We start from the raw sequence: 23,613 nt of genomic DNA, 5'->3' as shown, positions 1-23,613 counted from the left end.
TCAGCCATAGAATAAAAGAAGAAAAACCAGATATGGTGTTTATACAGGAAACAAAATGTTCAATAGAAAAAATAAGAAAGATACATAGAAAATGGATTATTAAGTATGAGTATCTAGAAGTCAAAGTAAATAATACAACAGGAGGGATTCTCACTCTTTGGAATCCAGAAACATTTGGAATCCTAGATGAACTACCATTCAATGGTTATCCAACCTTTGGGTGACAAGAAACTCTACATGATCACAAATGTCTATGGTCCTCAAAATCTTGAAGACAAACTCAGGCTTCTCAGCTCACTAGAGGGGCTGAGAGAGAGACATCCTATGATGCCCTAGATTTTGGGAGGAGACTTCAACATGATTAGATCACTTACAAAGAAAAAAGGCGAGACCAGAATACTAGGCAGAGACTCCATTTCCTTCCAGAACTTCTTAAACAACATGAGGTTGGTGGATATGGAGACAATAAATGGCACCTTCACATGGAACAATAAGAGGGGAGGGGCTTCTCAGGTTTCCTCTAAACTAGATAGATTCATTATCTCGGAAGACCTATTTCTCACTGGCCCTGACTTGACTACTTTAATCCTTCCTTTCGGAGGCTCGAATCACTAGCCTATCCAGCTTGAAGCTGCTTTCATAGGCACTCCGAGGAACAGACCTTTCAGGTTTGAGAATGTCTAGCTCACTCACATTGACTTCATCACCAACATTGGAAAATGGTGGGTGGAAGACATACCAATGCAAGGCACGAAGATGTTCCTACTACAACAGAGACTGAAACACATCAAACTCAGGCTTAAAGAATGGAACAAAAATGAGTTTGGAAATATTTTCAAAGACAAAAGAGAAGTTGAACAGAATCTTCAAAGAATTAACCAAATCCTCATTAGTGATGACTTTACTGAGGAAAGGAAAATGATAGCTGACTCCCTTCAATAGGAATGGGAGAACAGATGCCAGCAAGAGGAGATCTTTTGGAGACAGAAATCAAGAGTGCAATGGACTAAAGAAGTGGAAATAAATACAAAGTTTTTTCGCAAGTCAACCATGGTTCATAGGGCTCATAACAGGATTGTAAAACTCAAAGATACTCAAGGAAAGGAGCTAAGCACCCACAAAGAAATTGAGTCTGTTCTGGTACAACATTTTCAAAGTATAGTCGAGGAGCCTCTCTCAGACAGATTACAATTTATCAAAAGCTTCACACAGCACATTCCAAAACTAGTAACCAGGGAAGACAGTTACAATCTCAACGGGCCAGTGACTGAAGAGGAGGTCAATGAAGTCATCAAAGAGATGCAGAAGGGGAAAGCCCCAGGCTCGGATGGGTTCAATATAGACTTCTTCAAAACATGTTGGGAAATAGTCAAATAAGATATCCTTGATGTTGTGGAGGATTCAAGAAACTCAAAAACAGTTTTAAGTTCGCTCAATGCATCTTTCATAGCCTTAATCCCAAAGAAGGAAAAAACTATGACACCTGATAGATACAGACCCATAGCTTTATGCAATTTGGTGTACAAAATCGTTTCTAAAGTGATTGCAAATAGACTCAAACCCCTTCTTCCAACTCTTGTGTCTAAGGAGCAAATTGGATATGTGGAAGGAAGAGAAATTCTCAATAACATCATTCAAGCTCACGAGGTGGTTCATTATCTCAAGAGCAATAAGCATGTAGGTATGATCATACAGCTTGACCTAGAGAAAGCTTATGATAAGCTAAGATGGTCGTACATCAGGGATGTACTAAAAGCTTATGGTTTCGACCACAATTGGATAAGATGGGTAATGGCCCTTGTTACCACAGCTAGTTTTTCAATACTTCTTAATGGTTCTCCATCCAGAACTTTCAAGGAGATCCGCTTCCCCCTACCTCTTTATTCTCATGATGGAAGGTTTGGTTAAAGCGGTCAAATCAGCCAAAGAGGAAGGCAGAATCCAAGGTCTCAAACTAACCCTGAATGGGGACACCTTGACTCATCAACAATTTGTGGATGACACCATGCTACAGGGTACACCGACGATCAAGGAAGCTAAATCTTTCAAACAGATCCTGAACGATTTTGCACTGGATGTTGATACAAAGGTAAGCCTCACAAAATCAGAATTTTTCTTTTTTAATACTAATATTTCCATTCAGAGAAATGTCACCAGAATTCTCAGTTTTCAAAGAGATCAACTACCCTCCAAACATTTGGGAATACTTCTTATAGACAAACCTTTGAGTAAGGAAGTTTGGGAGCCAGTGAAAAATAAATTGTAGGACAAAATCAAAAAATGGACAATCTAGAACCTTAAACTTAGCTGGAAGGCTAGTGCTGACAAAATCTGTCCTGCAAACCATAACCATCTACATGTTTTCTGCTCTACTTACCCCTAAAGGAGTTTTACAACACATCAAGAATATACAAAGATATTTTCTTTCGGGCAAAGGGGAAGAGAAAAAGAAATGGGCTCTAGTAGCTTGGGAAAAACTCTGCAAACCCAAAAACCATGGTGGTTTGGGACTTCATGACCCGGAAACCATAAGCAAAGTCTTGGGGGAAAAACTTTGGTGGAGATGGCTAAAGGAAACAAGAACCCCTTGGGCTAAGCTCTGGAAGCATAAGTATGCAAATAACTGGCAAGAAAGGGACCATATCAGAATGACAGGGCTCATCAAGGGCTCCCATATTTGGAACAATGCCTAGGAGAACAGAGCTATTGTGTAGAAGCATAGTTTATGGGAGATCAGAGATGGTAACCTAGCCTGGTTTTGGGAGGATAACTGGCAGCAAGAGCCTAACATATGTAGAGAAGGACTTAGGGTTAGTGATTTTTGGGATCAGACGAGGGACAATGAAAAATGGGGAACTTGGAAGGACCTAGTATATAGTGAAGAAACCCCTTTGAAATCCTAGGCTGATGCTCTTGCAGGGATCCTAGAACAAAGAAATATTTTGACTTCAACTTCGTTTGACCAACTAAGATGGGGAAGAAACAATGAAGGCAACTTCAACCTCAAAGAAGCCAAAAGAATTTCCACTGGACTGGACCTTCCAAACCCTGATAAGATGTGGGGAGACCTATGGAAGAACCCTCACTAGATAAAAATCAAACTGTTCATGTGCTTGGTACATCACAAAAAAGTTATGACTTGGGAAAATCTAAGAAAAAGAGGCTTAGCTGGTCCATCTAGATGTCAGCTATGTGGCCTGCAAGAAGAAACAATGGATCACTTACTTAACCTCTACACTTTCACCTCCACCTTATGGAATTGGGTAGCTTCAATTTTCAGGTAAACTAATAGGGATGAAAGCAGCATCACTGGAATGTTGAAGAATTGGAGGAAAGACTTCTCAGACAATGAAACAGTCAATAGAACCTGGGCTCTGATCCCTGGTTCTTTTATATGGGATGTTTGGAAAGAAAGAAACAAAAGAATTTTCAAGAACAAAATGGGCTCAACCCAGAGCATCATAGCTCAGATTTTAAGACAGCTCAAAGAAACTGTAAGCACCCTTATAAAGCAACCCCCCGAGAACCCTCCTTGTAACTAGGATGCTCACATTCTTTTGCATTTGGGCCTCCAGTCACATGTCCCCCAGGGCATAAGCAAGATAGTAAAACATACAATAGAGGGGAAGGACTTCTGGCAACCGCACCCCCCCCCATGGATTTTTGAAATTTAATATAGATGGAGCCTCTAAGGGAAACCCTAGGGTTGCTGGTTATGGAGGAGTCATAAGAGACGAACAGGGAAGCATAAAAGTTATCTTTCATAGTCATTTGGGGAATGCCACAAACAATATGGCGAAGCTCATGGCCCTAGAGCAATGCTTGGAAATCTTGATTGAGCACAATTTACACAATACAATCATAGAGGCAGACTCTGAATTAACGATTAATTCGGTCAAAAAGATAGGCAATGGATCGGCACCAAAAAAAGTATCCAAACATTGGTGGTTATCGCAGGTCTATCAACGTATTCAACTCCACCTGAGGACCCTAAGAACACTCATATTTTTTCATGTTCGCAAAAATGCCAACAAACTAGCAGATCGTTTGGCGAATGAGGGTGTGCTTTATACAAGAGATAACAGGTGCTATGAGTGGGAGGCGACTCCCTCAGGGACACTACGTGAAGACTGACACATATAGGTGACCACAGATAGGGAATATATTCAAAGCTTGAAAGCCAAGCAATAATTCGACCTAAGGAGGCAGCAAATAATGCACCAATGTTAGGAAAGAGGAAAGGAATAAAGAGTGAGCAGGTTGAAGGGCAGATGAACTTTGATGGCAACGAGCGAAAACATCCGACGGATATCGGGCGGAAAGTTGCATAGCAGATAGCCCAGAAAATGGACCTGACAATTTATAGAGTGATAGTTAATGCCACCCATCGAGTCCATTTGGAATTTTAACGAGTGCGCATGTTGTGGGCCCAAAATCGTATCAGAGTCGTCGGATCGGAGAGGTCCGAATCACACAGGAGTTGGGCAGCGTAACTAATCGACAGTTAATATAGAAAGCAGACCCAAAACTTCCTAGAAAGAAATTTTGTTTTCATTTCGGGTCCGATTAGGTATTAAGTGGTGGGCATGTTGGTGCTTCCAAAATAGATCATAGCCATTGGATCCTCGAGGGATGGATGGCTCGTTCGGGGCTTGGTGGGCCATTGGGCCTTGTGGGCCATTGGTTTTTTGGGTCGTAGGTTTTGGTGGGCCCTCCTCATTAAGAAGTAAAGGGCTCTTTGTGGAGCAGGACTTCCAAAGTCTAGCAGACCCGTCATTGCATTGGAACTTTGCTTTTTTCTTTCGGGTTAAGAAGGAAAGAAGGTTTTTTAGTGCGATTGTTGATGTAGTGTATTGGTGCTGTATGAATTGGTTTTTTGGTTTCGTTTGTTTCATATTTTGCTATATTTGGCACTATCTCGCAAAATGTACATTATGTAATACTTTTTCTTGATTAATGGAAGGAACTACTCTTATTGGATCAAGAAAAAAAACATTTGCACATGTCTTATGCTAAATTATTGGAATTGATTAACAATATTTTTTGCTTCTCTGTGCAGTTGTTTAACCTCTCTTTTTTAACTCGGTACATGCCTTGCACCTGGTTGCACACAAGTTTGAGATTGGTGAAGACTACAATTACATTGGATCCATACTCCTTAGTTGTTCCTAAGCCTTCTAGCAATGCAATATAATATGCTTCATTATTTGTTGCTCTTCCAGGTACATTCTTTTCCCTTTGGAGGACTTTGTTCGTCACAATATTGCATAGCACATAAGTAATCACTACTTGCCCTGGATTGGGATAACAAGAAACTTCCATGCATAATGTCCATTTTTCAACCACATTTAATGGGTTTTCTGATCCCTGTAAAAAACAAATTTAATAAAATGAATTTAATATATTTATACTTATTGTGATTGAATAATGAAATGATAATAAATAAATCCCTTAGTTTATGGGAGAATTATATTAAATAAATACCTATTGTGATTGAATAATGGAATACTACAAGGATTTAACCTAGTTTCAAGATCATCTCCTATGTTCTCCTTTGGAATTTATACATGTGGTTAATAGTTTCATCAAGCAATTATAAATGATGGTGTTAGAAATTTATTGATTTTAGGAACTAGGTCTATATAAAATCACTATTTAAATGCATGGCCAAGCGTTTGTCTGTTGTCAAACTGATGGTCACATTCAAGATCCCTATCACTATCACATCACTCGAATAATGATATCAAGATTTAATTCATGATGCATTGACTCAAAAGTTATGCACACCCTAGATGAAGTGAGAAAACAAAGGGCATAGGAGATTACCTCATGATAAGTTGGGAAAATCTTTGACCTAGTACTATAACTAGGTATAGGAAATTACCTTATGATTACTTGGAGAAGGTTCATGGATATTGGATCAACTTAATCTAGATGGTGTAAATATTTTGATTTAATGTATTATGATTATTTGGAGAAGGTTCATGGATATTGGATCAACTTAATCTAGATGGTGTAAATATTTTGATTTAATGTATAAAGATCAGGTGATTTTCTATTTTTCTTGGAATTTACATGATTATATTTTTGATAAGATGTTGATGTTTTGTCATTTAAATTATATTTTTGAATGTAGAAATATATTAAGCGTATTAAAGAACTCTATGACATAGATTTAACAAATTATAATTATAATTATCCCAATTTCTATCTTGACTTAACCCAATATTCACTTAAAAATGTGCTAGGAAAAGCCTAAAGAAGTCACCCAGTTAAATTACTACAAGCATAAATATCATATTGTATCGTCACAATATCCAATGAATTTAATCAATCTGATGTTGTATCATCACAAAATGGAAGAAATTTAATGTGTAAACAAAACATTTAGTGAAGGGTTAGGTTGTGCAAAAGATCACTATTTAGATAAATATGTCAGAAGGCTAGGTAGTAGGAAAGGTTGTTTCTACTTGGTTAGATGGTTGGAGAATTGCAAGAGGAAAACAACTAGAGATCTCTAATTCAACTCAACTACAAATCTCTAATTCATTCAACTTAGCTTCAACTCGACTAAAGGTTGAAAGTATTTACTAATTTACTTTTATGTTCATTACATGGATGCAAATCTTTCTATTTCAACTTAGCTTCAAACCACCCAAGTTTGAAAGTATTTTTTAATTTATTTTTATTTTTATTCTTGGAAATTTAACACTTATTCTGCATTGTTATAAAATTTGTTTATTAAAGTTATAATACATGTTTATTTATATGCCATATAAATAAAACATATGTATAAATTAAAGTGAGTTTTAATCCATGATTGAGGAAAAGCTAAAACAAAAGTATAAATTGAAGTGAGTTTCAATTCATGGCTGAGGAAAAGCTGAAATGAGGCATAATAGATCATAGTATATTTGCATATTTGCAAAATATTTTGAATAATGGAAGTTGGGTCAGATGCAAGTAACTAGAAAGCATATCTTACCTTAAAAATATTAAGTGATATTAAAATGTTTAGAACATTCTAAATTTAACCCACCCAATAGGTTTGTCGAAGTAACCTATACATTCTACCTAAAGATGTCATAAAGTCATCATGTTTAACTCCTACCTAATAGTTAAGAAGTGGATAAGAGCATCGAGTATCAGAATGGAGGGAGGTGATAATGAAAAAGCACATGCTGATGTTCATCATTCTAAAGATGAAGCTAATAGTACCAAGCAAATTATAGATAGGATTGTGAAGTCTCAAAAAGAATAAAAGAAAATTTGACAAATTAATAGCAAATAGGGATATAATTGACAAGTTAATCAACAATCGAACACCATATCATCCAAAAGCATTTTGTTAAATCCAGAAATTGATTTATTAATTGTACAAATGAAAATATATGACCATGTTTATTGTTACAATGTTACGAATTTTACTTTATAAATTTATTATTTGAATTTACCATCTTACTACCTCTATAAATATTTTGAGTTCATCATGCATTTTGTGAGCATCATGGAGATCATTTATAATAGCCCCCACATGTTGTTCATGATTTGAAGGCTTTAACATGTCGATGCATAGGAATAGATGAAATGTGCCTCGTATATTTTTACAAACATATTATGATTTCAATGGTGTAACTATTTTTAATTAGTGTTGCTATGAAGATAATGCTTCTGTCTCCTTAATTGATGAAATTTCAGTTGCTCCAATTTCAAAATCGGTGATTTTGTTTTAATTGATGAAATTTCAGTTGCTCTACTTTCAAAATTCATGATTTTGTTTTATTTATTGCAGGTTGTGTTGAAATAGGCATGATACATTAATTTCTTTACTAGGTGGAGTCCATGGGATTTTCTCTCAGTAGTGAAGGGAATGACTAAAATTTTATTTATATCTTAATCCTATGCATGCTATACAAATGGATTTATACAGAGTTGCACAGTATAATCTTGAACGTCCCCGAGCTATCCTTCAACATGGTGTAGCTTTTTCTTTTTGGTAAGACCTAATAAGATGTATGAAAAATAAGAGAAAAACATCAAGAACAAATAATGCACATAAATAATGGATTGAGAGACAATTTGATAGCCAAGTTGAGTCAATGATAGATCAATAACTTTCAAAAATGCCTCGGGAAATCTAAAACTTCAACCACAATTCACGAGATAATTCAACGTAGAACAAGTCAACCCAATAACATTAAAATTAAAACACCAAATATACATGAAAAAACAATGCCAAAACTCTAATTAGCTTCAATCTCATGCACCCAAAAAAAAGGAAATGAAAAATTTGTATCTCAAAAATAAACTACTACTTGAAAATAGAAAGTACAAGAACCTTTAATTAAGTGTATTCTGCCTCATCTTAGGAAGCTAATAAGACCCATGTTCCAAGAAAATAGGGAAGCAAACCTACAGTTCCACTTGCAATCATGATGGGGCAATTACAACCTAGGAACCTAAATCTCATGGGAATCATAAAAGATAGAAATGTAATGATACTCATGGATTTCAACAAAACTTACTACATCGACATTGATTTCACTAAGCAACTAAACCTATTTGTGTACCCCACCAATGACCTGATAATTACAATATTTGATGGATGAAAGGTCAAAGGAGTAGGAAGGTTTCATAAAATCCCTATTCAAATCCAAGATTTGGAACTACAATTAGGACTGTATGCTCTGCCACTTGATGAGATGGATACTTTCCTTCGTGTTGAATGGTAGATGCAGTTATGCACTTATACCAGCAACCTTGAAGAAAAATGCACAAAATTTCACTAGAAAGGACAAAATTATAAATTATATGGGAATGGATGTTCCTATCACAAGAAAAGTGAATTACACATAATGAAAAAGGAAACATAAATGAACATATAAAAACAAAAGCAAGGAAAGTATGTTACCAAGAAGCATCAAGGTTTTACATTAAACAACCAGGTCAGAAGACTCGAGCTTTCTTGCCTTTGACGAAGCAGAGAAAGTCCAAGAAGCTCAATGGATGGAAAACTATGGCCATTGTGGTCAGAAGCACAGTGGGAGTGGTGTCCCTCTTGTTTCTTGTTATGTTGTTGCTCTGCAAGATGAGAGGAGGGGAGGAACAAGCAACCGAATATGCTGAGAGAAGCATTGGATCCGGTTTACGATTACGATGGAAGTCTAGTGTTCTGCGCTGGAGAAATGTAGGGCTATTGTTTGGAGGACCTGCAAAGGGAAGTAGCTGAGATGATGGGAAAGGGTAGTTTGGGAAGCACATACAAGGTTGTCATGGAAGGAAGACTCACTGTAACTGTTAAGAGGCTCAAGAACTCCAGCAGGGTGAGCAGAAGTGAGTTTGAGAGCCACATGGAAGCAATTATATGGGAATGGATGTTCCTATCACAAGAAAAGTGAATTACACATAATGAAAAAGGAAACATAAATGAACATATAACAACAGAAAAAAGGAAAGTATGTTACCAAATAATATGAGTACTTTATATTCAAATGGTTATTTTTATTGCATTTGGTTTGATTTGTAGGGGCAGTCATCAACTGAGCGTTGTTAATTTATGATTGTGGTTGAGACGAGCGCTCGACTCAAGCTCAATGGATTGAAAACTCAGGCCATTGTGGTCTGAAGCGTGGTGGGAGTGGTGTCCATCTTATTTCTTGTTATGTTGTGGTTCTGCAAGCTTAGAGGAGGGGAGGAATATGCAACACAAGATGCTAAGAGGCTTCAAACTAGTACCCAATGCGTTGGACACAATGTAGAGCCTAGGCTATCGCGTATACTGTTATGAGAGGTCACTTTCCCTTTTGTATGGGAATGCTTCTTATAACACAACGAAGCTTGAAAATCATAGAAAGAACACCATTTCAATCCATTTCTTCTGAGAAAATTTGAGTCGGGAGGAATCTCTTTGTGATGTGTCTCAATGATTATTTATGGGTATCTTGCCATTTCAGCAGTTTCGGTTGGTAATAGGGAGATTGAAATTTGTGCTTGCAACATTTGAGTTAAACTATGAGAAGTATGGAGTATGTGGTCCCTTTACACTTAGTTTGGTGCTCTCTGTATGTAATTTGAACGCTATACATTAGTTTGGTGCTCTCTATATGTAATTTGAACCTTACACATTTTACTGGAAATTCAGTTTTGGCAAACATTGCTTAGTGATCTAAATTTGTAGCTTTTTCTTGGAGCTTGGAGCTTTTCTGTGAGAATCTATCACTTTTGAAGTATCCTTGTGCTTATTTGGTATCTCACCTTTGAATTATCATTGTTATAAATGTAATGCTTATTTGGCATCTCACTCCAAATTTTAATTTTATGTTTCCAATTAATTATTATATTTTATATTGTAACAATCAACACACTACTCACTGCAAATTTTAATTTTATGTTTCCTATTTTTCTATTTTATATTGTAACAATCAGATTTTGAGAAATCACTTGTGGGAAAGTCAATTTTTTAAGCAAATTGTTTATGTTACAACACAAGGCATACCATTGCTTATTATAACCTTTTTTATTTTTCCATCAAGTGGTGTTTTGGAGGACTTCCCTGGTTCAGACGAGGAGGTTGGACAAGGATGAGAAATCTTTCAGCAACGACAAGGTGCAACCAACCAAAATTCTTGTGGCGCCACACTACAAAAAAAACCAAAAACATATTATAATATCTGAAAGACCATTAAAAAATTGTTGTAAAAAAAAATTAAAATAACCACGAACCTCAGCAACGCTTGTATTCAGCTCGGCTCAACCACAATCACAAATTAACAATGCATAAAACTTCACAATAGGGTCTGGCCCATCATATATATATATATATATATATATATATATATATATATATATATATATATATATATATGCAGTCGAACAAATAGTTCGCTCAAGAAAATAGTTTGACCAAAAAAATAATTTGGCTGAACAAATAGTTCGGTTGAATTATTTATTCGGCAGAATTATTTTTTTGCCGATTTTTTCAGCTCCAAAAAAAGATTCATTTAACATCCGACATTAATCTAAATGGACAAAAGTTCGGTCAAATGTTAGTATAATAGTTCGGCCAAAGATTCTCTGAAAAATTGAGATTGTGACTTTTTCGGCGGAATTTCTCACAAAAGTGTAACCCATCTTCATGTTTTCACCCACTACTCTTCTACACAATCTACTAATATCAAAACACATTACAATTAAGATATCTCTCTATGCTTCCCTCATTCCACACAAATTCCACACATGCATTTGTTCTCTACATAACTTCTGCACACGCACAACCACCTCCGTACAACTTCATCTGCACAACTACTTCCACACTCGGTAATTCCCTCAGCCATTGACATTTAAAACTAATATTAATTAATGACCATACGTTCTAAAATATGACCCTAAATAAGAATTAAAAAAGGATTCGTATATTTATGATTTTAATAAACTTTGCACAAAGCTTTCTCATAACATCCACACATGCACAACCACCTCCACACAACTTCTTCTGCATAACTACTTCCGCACTCAATAACACCATCCAATTAGTCATTGGTATTCCAAACTCCACACACACTACCTCCGAACAACCAACTTCGCATAACTACTTCTGTAGTTATGAAAAACGTTCCTAAATAATAATTTAAAAAGTGACTTGTATATTTATTATTTTAATAAACCATGCATAAATCCTTTCGCAGATTCGTTTTACCACACAACACTTTTTCTTCACAGGGATTAAAAACAAAGTTTATTTAGCACCCCTATCTATGCAAAAGAGTCCCAGTTCTCCTGTACATACTCCTTAATAATTTCAATTTCAAATTAGTTCAACTCTATACAAAAAAACCTGCCGCCACATTGATTCTCACATCATTGACCAGAGCACTAACATAACAGTGCCCCGCAACCACATGTCACATAGATTGAAAACATGATTTATTTAATATCGCATAATAAGAGTATCTCTTATAGTCCAATAATTACAATAATTGTTAAAAACAAAATACTAGCTCCCTCTGCACTCCCATTAGTGTCAAAGCATCCCTGTCTATGCAAAAGACCCCAGTTCTCCTACACATACTCCATCCTTTGCATAGTAAAAGTTTTGCACAATGAAATCATACCAACTACCGCATCGTTCATTAGTATTACAAAGCTCACTCTGCAAAGACCCCAGTTCTCCCACACATACTTTGTCCTCTGCACAAGGAAACATAATATTATTAATTAAACATTTGTTCAACCCCTCCACCCCCCCAAGCAAAGAACCAACAACCGCATCAATTCTCGCATCATTGAATAGAGCACTAATATAACAATGTCCTGCAACCACATCAATCTTCGCATCATTGAGCAGAGTGCTAACATAACAGTGACAATGTTAGAGCACTCACCAACTCAATGACCACTCATAAAATTACTTTTACTTTAATTTTAAAATGAATTGTTAGGCATAGTAAAAAAATGAAAATAAAATTCCCTCCACCAGGAGAAGTATGTCTCATCAGAGCTTCCTCAACCAATAGGAAATTAGAAATAACATTTACTAAAAATTCAAAAATTATTATTGAATTTATGGAAAAATAGAAATATTAAGCATTTTTCTGAAACTTTGGTTTAAATTGCAAAAACATAGCCAAATAATGCACAATCAACAAGACTTGACCGCGAAGCGAATGATATAGTCTCTGATGAGGCAAGGACTAATAAAGTTGATATTTCGATTGATTATAATACCAACCAATGTAGACATATTATAATTTTGTTTAAAATATTGAAATTCAATGAAAATATAAATAATAAATGAAACATAAAATAATTTAAAAATATTATAAGTAAACATATAATTATAAGAAAAAAAATTATGTATTAAATATTTATTTTATATGTGTGTGTGTTTAGTGTATAAATTCCTTGTAGATTTAAACTGCTTATGTAATATGCTAAAACAAAAGACTTGAATCTACTCTACTCATCAACAAAAATAATTAATCGACCAAGAAATCACAACATAAACATGAGACAAGATTCAATCACATATTCTTAGAGATTTATCTAAGGGGAAATATTACTACTCAGAACCCTTTCCTATCTGTATATTGCATTAGATCATAAAATAGAGAATAAATATAATGCGTGTTCAACTTGAACAATCTCTGCACAAGTATAATCTATCTCACTGCCTCACAAACTGACTCTGGCCAATACTCAGCCAATTATGTTGCCTGCCATGCTCCTATTTCCTTGTGTTGTTTCTCAAGGAATTAACCCCCTATTAATTAGGGATATCCTCATCATGAATTGTGCAATTCCTATAGGCCCTTCTCTAACTGCATGCACCACTTGTACAACTCAGAAAATTATACAACTAATAGTACATTGCCCTTGAACTCCAATCTCAACTCAATAACTCGAATTTCATGCATGCATGAGTTAATTATGGTTGATTTATCAGTTAACTGGTTGAAAACATGAAGCTACACCCCACTACTAGATCTCCTAGTAGTTCCTCCAACAATTGGAACTAGTTTAATTGGCATTAACTCAATTTAACTGAATTAAACTATTGCAACTCAAATTAAACTCAATCTAGGCTCCTAAAATTTAGGAAACACTCTACATGACTCAAGTTAGGCCTTCAACTCAAATCAACTGAGCCAATAAAGTGAAATTAATTTAGTTAACTCATTCTTGTTGTCTTGTGATGTGGAATTACGATTTTCTCCTAATTTAATTCAAGGGAAAATTAAATTAGTATTTTCTTGTTGTGCTTTTTAACACTCCCTCTCAACAAGAAAGGGATTATTAGATACCCCAATCGTCTCTCTATAGAACTCAAATTTTCTTCTTGACAATGCCTTTGTCAAAATATCTACATCTTATTCCTTTGTAGGAATGTACTCCAACAACATGATTCGCCTCTGCACACAATATTGTAGATGGTGATACCGAATGTTGATATGTTGTTAGGTCCCTATACTACTAGTGTAACCCCTTATTTTTATTAGTGCAACCCCCTTATTGTATTATTTTTCCCATATAGTCCCCATGTTGTTATTATTATGCTCCATAGAAGCCCACTATTATTAATGTTGTGCCCCTACAATATTATTGTTATGTAGGCTTTGATTGTATTGGGACTCCTTAAACTCCTATATATAGAAAGGAGGTATTGTCATTTGTATCATCCAAGAATTGTTCATTTGTGTAATGTAAAGGAGGTTTCTCCTTCGAATAGGCTGATTTTTAAGTCGTTGATCTATCTTTTCTATCTTCTTGTGAGCTAGTTTCAGAACATTTAGTATCAGAGCTTTGTATTCTAGGGTTTTGTTGCTCCAAACAAGACATCGTGGCATTTTCGTTATAACTTTTTCTCTACGAAGTTTCAGAAGCTAAAAAAAAACATCAAGCTCGGGTCCAAATTTTAGATATTGTCTCGGATATGATCCAAGGAAGTTAGGGATTTTGTAAGCTCCATAATTCCATCGCAAACAGGTCATCATGGAATTTTTGCTATAAGTTTTTTTCTACAAAGTTTCAGACTCTACAATTAAAACCCATTTGAGCTAAAATCTTGATGACGCTAGGGCCCAAATTTCAGATCTTGTTTCTTTATATTTTCGGAGATATGGTCCAAGACATTTAGCGTTTTTGCAGGCTCCCGAATTACATCCCAAATAGGTGAACTGGGGAAAAGTGTCATAACTTTCTTTATGAGCATCAGATTAAAATTTCGTAGAAAGTTACAAAAATATGATGACCTATAGTTTTCTGTGTATCGGTTTCAGGTCCTAAGGTCGAAACGATGACACGTGGAACTTCGTACAAGTTCACTCTACTGAACCAGTCTATAATCAGGCTATCGCGGGAGATTTAGCATAACTCTTCCTTGGAGAATCCAATCTTGATCAGACTTATGGGGTTGGAAAGAGGACTCAAAGGGCTACTACAGGACGTAATTTTATACCTTGGAGATTCGAAATTACAAAGATACAATAGATTCAATATCGAGCTCCTACAAAGTGAAAAAAATGTGTAGTTTTTTTTAATGTTTTGCATAAGTTTGGTTGAAAAATTAGTTTGAAGGAATTCAAATGGTGTGGAAGCTATGATGGATGGTATGGAAGAAAAAATTAAAGGAAACATGGAAGATTTGAAGACAAATTTGATAAATTTTCTACTAGAAATGCTCACTAATGGCAAAAGGGTATTAAAGGAAACTCATGATGAGAACAAAAGAAATTTTAATCATGATTTCATAGACTCCAACATTGGATTAAAGACCCACCATGTTCCAAAGATCAATATGAGGAATTTGATGGTAAGGATCCCGTAACATGGATGCTAGAGATGGAGAAATATTTCGATCTCCATAATGTGAAAAACACACAAAAGGTACACATTGCAACTTTCTATTTGGAACCAAATCAGTTTGTATAGTATCAATGGCTTTGCTTTCGTAGACAATTTGTCACTTGGATAATTTTTACGGAAGAAATGATAGCACATTATGAGGATACAAAAAGCAACACCTTTTTTAGCCAATTGATAAATCTTAAACAAAAGGGTTCAATATTGATGGAGCACATTGAGGACTTCCAAAAATTCAATAGAAGGGTGAAAGATATTCCAGAGGGCATAGTATTGATGTGTTCATAGGGACTTTAAAGGATAACATCCAACATGAGGTTCGCCTTTGGGAACCTGCTTCATTGGAGAAGGCATTCAAGTTGGCAAGAAAAATGGAAAGCAAAATTATGGCAACAAGGAAGCCTACTACTCACAGTTATAAAGATGGAAGTGTTGTTGCTCCTATCCTTTCACCACCTACAAGGTTGACACCACAACAATTGGAAGAAAAAATATTAAAAGGGATTTGTTACAATTGTGATAGAAAATACACTAAAGGTCATAAGTGTGCTAAGAAGAAATTAATTTACATAGATGGGGAAGAGGAGCAAGAAAAGGAACAAGAAACATCAAAAGAAGAGGGTGTACAACAAGAACCAATCCTAGAGAAAGAAGAAATGAATCTGACCATATATTGTAATGCATTGACAAGAATTACCACTCCTCAAACTCTCAAGATAGAAGGGCATATCAAGAAGAAAAATTTAATAGTGTTGATTGATTCAGGTAGTACCCATAATTTTATTCATTGTAAGATAGCCAAGGAATTGAATTGCTTCCTATATCCAACACCAGAGTGTCAAGTAATGGTTGCAAATGGAGGAATCATAAATTGCTCTGGAAAGTGCCATAATATCAAGCTATCCATGGGAGAGTATGTCTTAAATAGTCCAATGATTTCCATTCCAATGGGTTGTGCAGAGGTTGTACTAGGAGTCGAATGGCTACAATCTTTGGGTACGATAGCTTTTAATTTTCAAGAACTTTTCTTGAAATTTTTTTGGGAAGGAAAGGAAGTTGAATTAAGGGGTATCGCAGGGAAACCGGGAAAGATAATCAACTCTAACAACATGACAAAGCTTCTAAAGAAAGAACAATGGGGTGTAATTGCACAATTATGTTCACTGTAGCTTCCCACGTCGAAATCATTTGTTTCTCCATATCTCCAAAACATCTTGGACAATCATTCCAAGGTATTTGAGACTCCCAAAGGCCTCCCACCTATTTGTGATCATGAACATGCTATTCATTTTATTCCAGGAAATGTTCCCCCAAACATCAGGCCTTACAAATATCCATATGCCTAAAAGAGTGAAATTGAACGTATGGTTGCAGAAATGCTAGAGGTTGGTATAATTCAACCTAGTCAAAGTTCTTTCTCTACTCCAGTGGTATTGGTACACAAGAAGTATGGATCATGGCACATGTGTCTGGATTATAGGGAGCTCAGCAAGCTTACTATTAAAGATAAATTTCCAATTCCTATCATTGATGAATTATTTGATGAATTACATTGAGAAATTTACTTCACCAAGTTGGATCTTCATTCAGGATATCATCAAATCAGAATGAAGACTGAAGACATTCCAAAAACAACATTTATAACTCATGAGGGTCATTATGAATTTTTGGTCATGCCTTTTGGCATTATCAATGCACCTTCTACATTTCAAGGTTTGATGAATTCCATTTTCAAACCCTTCCTTACAAAATTTGTGTTAGTATTTTTCTCTAATATACTAATCTACATCAAGTCTTGGAAGGATCATGTTCAACATGTTGACAGGGTGCTCAAACTATTGGAGGAGAAAAAATTATATGCAAAAAGATCCAAATGTTTCTTTGGAGTACAAGAGGTGGGATATTTGGGTACTCAGTTAGCTCATAGCTCATCTTATCATCCTCAATCTGATGGGAAAACTGAGATAGTGAACAAATGTTTGGAAGGATATCTTTATTTCTTTGTATCTGATAAACAAACATAATGGGTCAAGTGGTTTCCTCTAGCTGAATGGTGGTATAACACTTCTATCCATGCTGCAGTAAAAATGACCCCATTTATGGCACTTTATGGATATCATCCATCGTCTATCACATCATCTTTAAAAGAAAATTCTAAGGTTTAAGCAGTGGAAGATCACATCGAGCATCAACAACAATTTCTCAAACTCTTAAAGGATAACCTCACTTTGGCACATAATAGAATGAAACAACAGGCATATCAACATCGCAATGAAAGAAGTTTTGATGTAGGTGACTAGGTATTTCTACGACTACAACCATACAAACAAATGTCCCTCAAGCAAGCTAAGAAAGATAATAAATTATCACCAAAGTATTATGGTCCGTACAAGGTGTTAAAAAAGATTGGTACTATGGCATACAAATTGGAGGTTCCTACATCTTCCCGAGTGCACCCAGTTTTCCATGTTTCATGCTTAAACAAGGTTATAGGTGAGAAGATCCCAGTTCAAACAATATTGCTAGAACTTGACGAGGAAGGAAAAATCATATTGGAATTGGAAGCAGTCACAAAAACAAGAAATTGACAGCTACGAAATCGATCAATTTTAGAGTATCTCATCAAGTGGAAGAACTTACCCGCTGAAGATTCCACATGGGAGGATGAGAATTTTATACAAAATCATCCAGAACTACTCAAGCGTTGAGGACAACACTTTTTGAAGGAGAGGGGAATTTTAGGTCCCTATACTACTAGTGTAACCCCTTATTGTTATTAGTGCAACCCCCTTATTGTATTATTGTGCCCATACAGTCCCCATGTTGTTATTATTATGCCCCATAGAAGCCCACTATTGTTATTGTTGTGCCCCTACAATATTATTGTTATGTAGGCTCTGATTGTATTGGGACCCCTTAGACTCCTATATATAGAAAAGAGGTCTTTTCATTTGTATCATCCAAGAATTTTTCATTTTTGTAATGTAAAGGAGGTTGCCCCCTTGAAGAGGCTAATTTTTAAGTCGTTGATCTATATTTTCTATCTTTTTGTGAGCTGGTTTCATAACATATACTTGTATCGATCATGAAAAAATGGATTTTCAAAGAGTTTGATACAACTCTAATTGTCATAGTAAATCACAGTGGGATCCATCATCTGACCAAATAACCCAACAAGAATCTTCCTCATCCAGATAACTTCGCAAGTTGCTTGACTAGTAGCCATGTACTTTGCTTTTGTTGAACTGAGTGCAACTATTCTCTTCTTCCCGTTGTACTGAGAAATTGTTGCTGACCTAATACTGAAGATGCCTCCTATTGTGCTCTTCCTATCTAATGGAATACCCATCCAATCTGCATCTATGAAGCCTTACAACTTCACTCCCTTTGTCCTCTTGTACCAAATACCTTACTGAGTAGTGCCTCTAAGGTATCTCAACAAATGTTTGGCCTCTTTCCAATATAGTTTGGTTGGATTAACCATTTCTTGACTAAGTTGGTTAACTGCATAACACATGTCTAGTCGTGTTTTCACCAAATACATAATTGAACCCACAAGTTTCTTGTAAATAGTGGCCTCCACCTCCTCACCCAAAGTAAAATCCTCTTTCCTCCAACTGCCTGCTAAAGGAGTGTCCATGGGTTTGCTACTCTCCATGTGGAACTTCTTTAGTATCTCGTTGGCATACTTTCCCTGAGAGACAAACAATTCCCCATCTCCTTGCCATACTTCCAAACCGAGGAAATAATGCATGAGTCCCATGTCCTTCATCTCGAATTCTCTTGCAAGATCCTCTTTGCAAGACTTGATCAACTTCTCATCACCGGTTAAAATTAAATCATTGACATATAATACTATAATCAATAATTTACCTTCAACAACAATATGGTAAAGGTTTTCATCTGCTTCACTTTTGGTGAAGCCCAACCTGGTGAATAGTTTTCACTCCTGGTGTACCAAGCACAAGGTGCTTGTTTCAATCCATACAACTTTCACTTGTGTCTACACTCATGCAACTCTCTATCGAAGGTCTCAAATCCTTCTGGCTGCCCAATGTACACCTCCTCCTCAATCACTCCATTGAGGAATGATGTCTTCACATCCATATAATGTATCTTCCATCCCATCTGCACTGCAAGTGCTAGAATTGATCTAATAGAAGAGTACCTTGCTATTGCAGCAAAGGTCTCCTCATAATTAATTCCCTCCACCTAAGAGAACAACTTGGCCACAAATATGGCCTTTTATTTCTCTATGCTTCCATCTGTTGCTTGCTTCACCTTGTAGATCCACCTAGAACCTACCACTAACTTGTTCTATGGTCTTAGGATAACTTCCCAAACACTATTTCTAACTATGGAATCATACTCCTCTACCATGGCATCAACCCATACCGTCTTCTGAATTATTTCATCGAATGAGGATGGTTTTGTCTAAACTATCTCACTCATCAGAGCTATGTACCTAATGTACCGATCTGGAGACCTCCTCTACTTGCGTTGTGATGTGGATTATCCCACACTCTCTCTAGCATCATACAATAATCTGTTAGCTTCCTTGGTGCGCTTCCTTCCATCTCTAGATGTATCTGCATGAGTGGGTGCTTCCACTCTCTGCTCCTATGCTTGTGGCTACTCCACAACATCTTTAGGTTCTTCCTTTGAAGCCAAAATATCCTCATCTACATGTAACTGAAGCTCCCTCTTAAGGGAACATCTCATGGCCTTCTCTTTATCAAACTTCACATCTCTACGAACAACTGTCATCCTATGAGATTGCAACTACACCCGATAGTTGTGAGGTGTATCACTGTACCCCACAAATATGCCCAAATCAATTGTCGACTCTAGCTTTTTACTTGCATCCTTGTTAACATGACACTAAATTGATGAACCAAAGATCTTGAAGTGTGACACATCTAGTTTCTTCCTTGAAAAATCTTCTTCTGGTGTACTCATCCCGAGAATCCGATGAGGACTTCTATTTTGCACATATACCGATGTGTTGCATGCTTCATCCCACAAGTGCAATGGTAGGCCTTGATCATGCAACATGTCCTGTGCAACTCCCACAATATTTTTATTCTTCTTATCAGCCACCCCATTCTGTTGTGAGTTATGGGATGTTATTAACTCCAGTCGAATCCCTTCTGATGCACATAAGTTCTTGAACTCATTCGAAACATATTCACCACTGTTATCACTCCTAAGAGCCTTTAGTTTCCTACAATGTATTTCTCAATAAGTGCTTTAAATTCAAAAAAATTGGAGAATGTCTGGTCTTTCTTCTGCATGAAGAAAACCCAGCACTTATGTGAGAAATCATCTACAAATATAACACAATACATGTACTTGGATGCGGAGGTTGTCGAGAAGGGTCCACACACATCTGAGTGAACTCTTTCAAAGACTGCTTGCACTCTATTGTCCTTATCATGAAGGGTGGCTTTGATGTACTTCCCCATTGTACACCCTTTTCATGTATCTCATTGCTCTAGTGCACCCTTGGGAAGTCGTGTAGATATATGTTGCATGATCTTCAAAGCTCCATGGTGAAAATGGCCAAGTCTCCTATGCCATAATTTACTGATGTCTCAGCTCTACACCTTCTTTTATTTCGTTCTCAAAGAAACATAATATTCTACATCCAATTTGTAGAGGTTCTTCACCTAAACCCCAATCCACTTCACTTGTCCCGTGGCAATATATCTAAGGAAAGCCTTTCCTTTTCTAAATATCACAATGTAGCCACATTTTTCCAACATAACAGCTAAAACTAAATTCTTCTTCAAACCCGGAACATACATGACATCTTTTAATATGAGAGGAGAACCAGACTCCCTGTTAAAAGTAACTGTACCGATACTGGTTGCACTATACCTTCCATAATCTCCCATCTCGATGTGCATCTGGAGGTCCTTCTCCTCCAAGTTGTTGAAAAATTATTTGTTTCTCATCATATGGAATGAGGCTCCACTATCCAGATACCACACACTACCCATCACTGATGTCACCATGCATGCAATGAGTGTGAATTCCAATGTGAATTGTGAAGCTAGAGCTTCACTTTTCGCTCCTCTCGGGGGCTTCTTTTCAGCCTTCTTATGCGGACACTTTGTGGCATAATGTCCCAACTCATGATAGTGAAAACATTTAATCTTCGAAAAGTCTTTCTTCTTGCCCGCCTGACCAGAATCTCCTTTGGATTGGGATTTCTTCCCTTTCCCTTTCTTTTCCTTTCCAGCCAAGGCACAATTCTCCTCATCATCATGCTTGGATGAGGTTCCATCTCTGGTGTTCCGCCTTATCTCTTCTTACACCAAGTCAAACCATAATCACTCCCAATTTGGTAGCTTCTCCCTCCCATTTACCGAATCCTGGTAGCTGTGCCAGCTCTTGGGAAGGCCTAGAAGTGCTAGGCTTACCAGATCATCTTCAACAACTGTAATACCAACACTCCCAAGTTCATCCTGACATTGGGTGAACCTACTTAGGTACTGTGGTATTGTGTCACCCTTCTCCATCTTGATCTTCTGAAGCTTGTCCTTCAGTGCCAACTTCCTGTGGTCACTGTTGTTCTAAAACAAGTCTATCAAGGCTTGCCACATTGCATATGGGGTATCCTTCCTGTGGAGATTCGAGACAATATGATCTCGAACTCCTTCTAGTATGATCCTCCTCACCTTTGCCACACATTTCTTCCACTCTGCCAAATCTTGAGCATCAATTGTTGGAGGCTTAGGAATATCATTATCTATGAATTCCTTTAGCCCGTTATCTTCCAACACTGCCTCCATCCTGTCCTTCCAAGAAATATAATTTGATCTACCCTCAAGGGCATACTCGAGTCTTAATCCATAGAACAACATCCTGCTGGCTCTGAAGAATGATCCTACAAATTCGATTTACCTGCAAAGGCAAACTTGAATTCTTTTATTCTATTGTGATTCCTGATCCGATACCATGTAGAATCTACTCTACTCATCAATAGAAACAAGTGATCAATCTAGAAATCACAACATAAACATGAGACAAGATTCAATCACATATGCTCAGAGAATAATCTAAGGGCAAAACTTACTGCTCAAAACCCCTTACTATCTGTATATTGCATTAGATCATAAAATAAAGAAGAAATACAATGCTTGTTCAACCTGAACAATCTCTGCACAAGTATAATCTATCTCACTGCCTCAAAAGCTCACTTTGGCTAATACTTAGCCAATTCTGCTGCCTTCCATGCTCCTATTTCCTTGTGTTGTTTCTCAAGGAATTAGCCCCTATTAATTAGGGAAATCCCCACCCTGAATTGTGCAATCCCTATAAGCCCTTATCTGATTGCATGCATCACCTGTACAACTCGGAAAATTATACAACTGATAGTACACTGCCTTTGAACTTTAATCTCAACAGGGTAACTTGAATTTCATGCATTCATGACTTAATTATGGCTAATTTATCAGTTCACTGGTTGAACACATGAAGCTGCACCCCAATGCTAGACCTCCTACTAGTTTCTCCAAGAGTTGGAACTAGTTTAACTGACATTAACCTAGTTTCATTGAATTAAACTATTGCAGCTCAAATTAAACTCAACCTAGTCTCCTAAAATTTAGGAACCACTCTACATGACTCAAATTAGGCCCTCAACTCAAATTAATTAAGTGAATTTAACTTAGTTAACTTATTCTTGTTGTCTTGTGAGGTGGAATTACAATTACACACACACACTTACTAAATGTTGAAAATGGCAACAAGAAAATCTTGATTTAATTTTTCGTTGAATTAAAATAGGAAAAAATTGTAATTCCACATTAGATATACACTGGATCCTTTTGAGAGAATTTGTTTAATTGTGAATAAATTTAATACAAGAAAAAATAAATTGTTCTTCAAATAAAGTAAAGACATCAGCATTAGAAATTTCTAACTTAAAAAAATTCATTTTTAGTGATACATTATAGCATAAAGAAGTTATTTTTAAATGAATAGATGTATATATTATAGTACTAAATTATTTTTAAATAAGATAGATACATCTAGAAATTTTCATTTTTAAAAAAGTCATTTTCCAATTATACATGATGATTATAAGATGTTTATTTAAAATGTGTTTACGGGTAATCTTAAGTGGTCAATATCTTATAATTATATTAATTAGGAATAATTTTTTGAATTAAAAGTTTAATAATAATTTATCTCTAAGGGAAAAATAGAATATGAATTCTATAAAAAAAAATTGTGTGAAAAATGATA

Source organism: Pinus tabuliformis, chromosome 5_2, assembly GCF_031772625.1.
Source record: "Pinus tabuliformis cultivar Carrire ecotype Pingquan chromosome 5_2, CPIR1, whole genome shotgun sequence".
Taxonomy (NCBI): Eukaryota; Viridiplantae; Streptophyta; class Pinopsida; order Pinales; family Pinaceae; genus Pinus; species Pinus tabuliformis.
The sequence above is the reverse complement of the archived record's forward strand: the minus strand, read 5'-3'. Positions refer to the sequence as shown.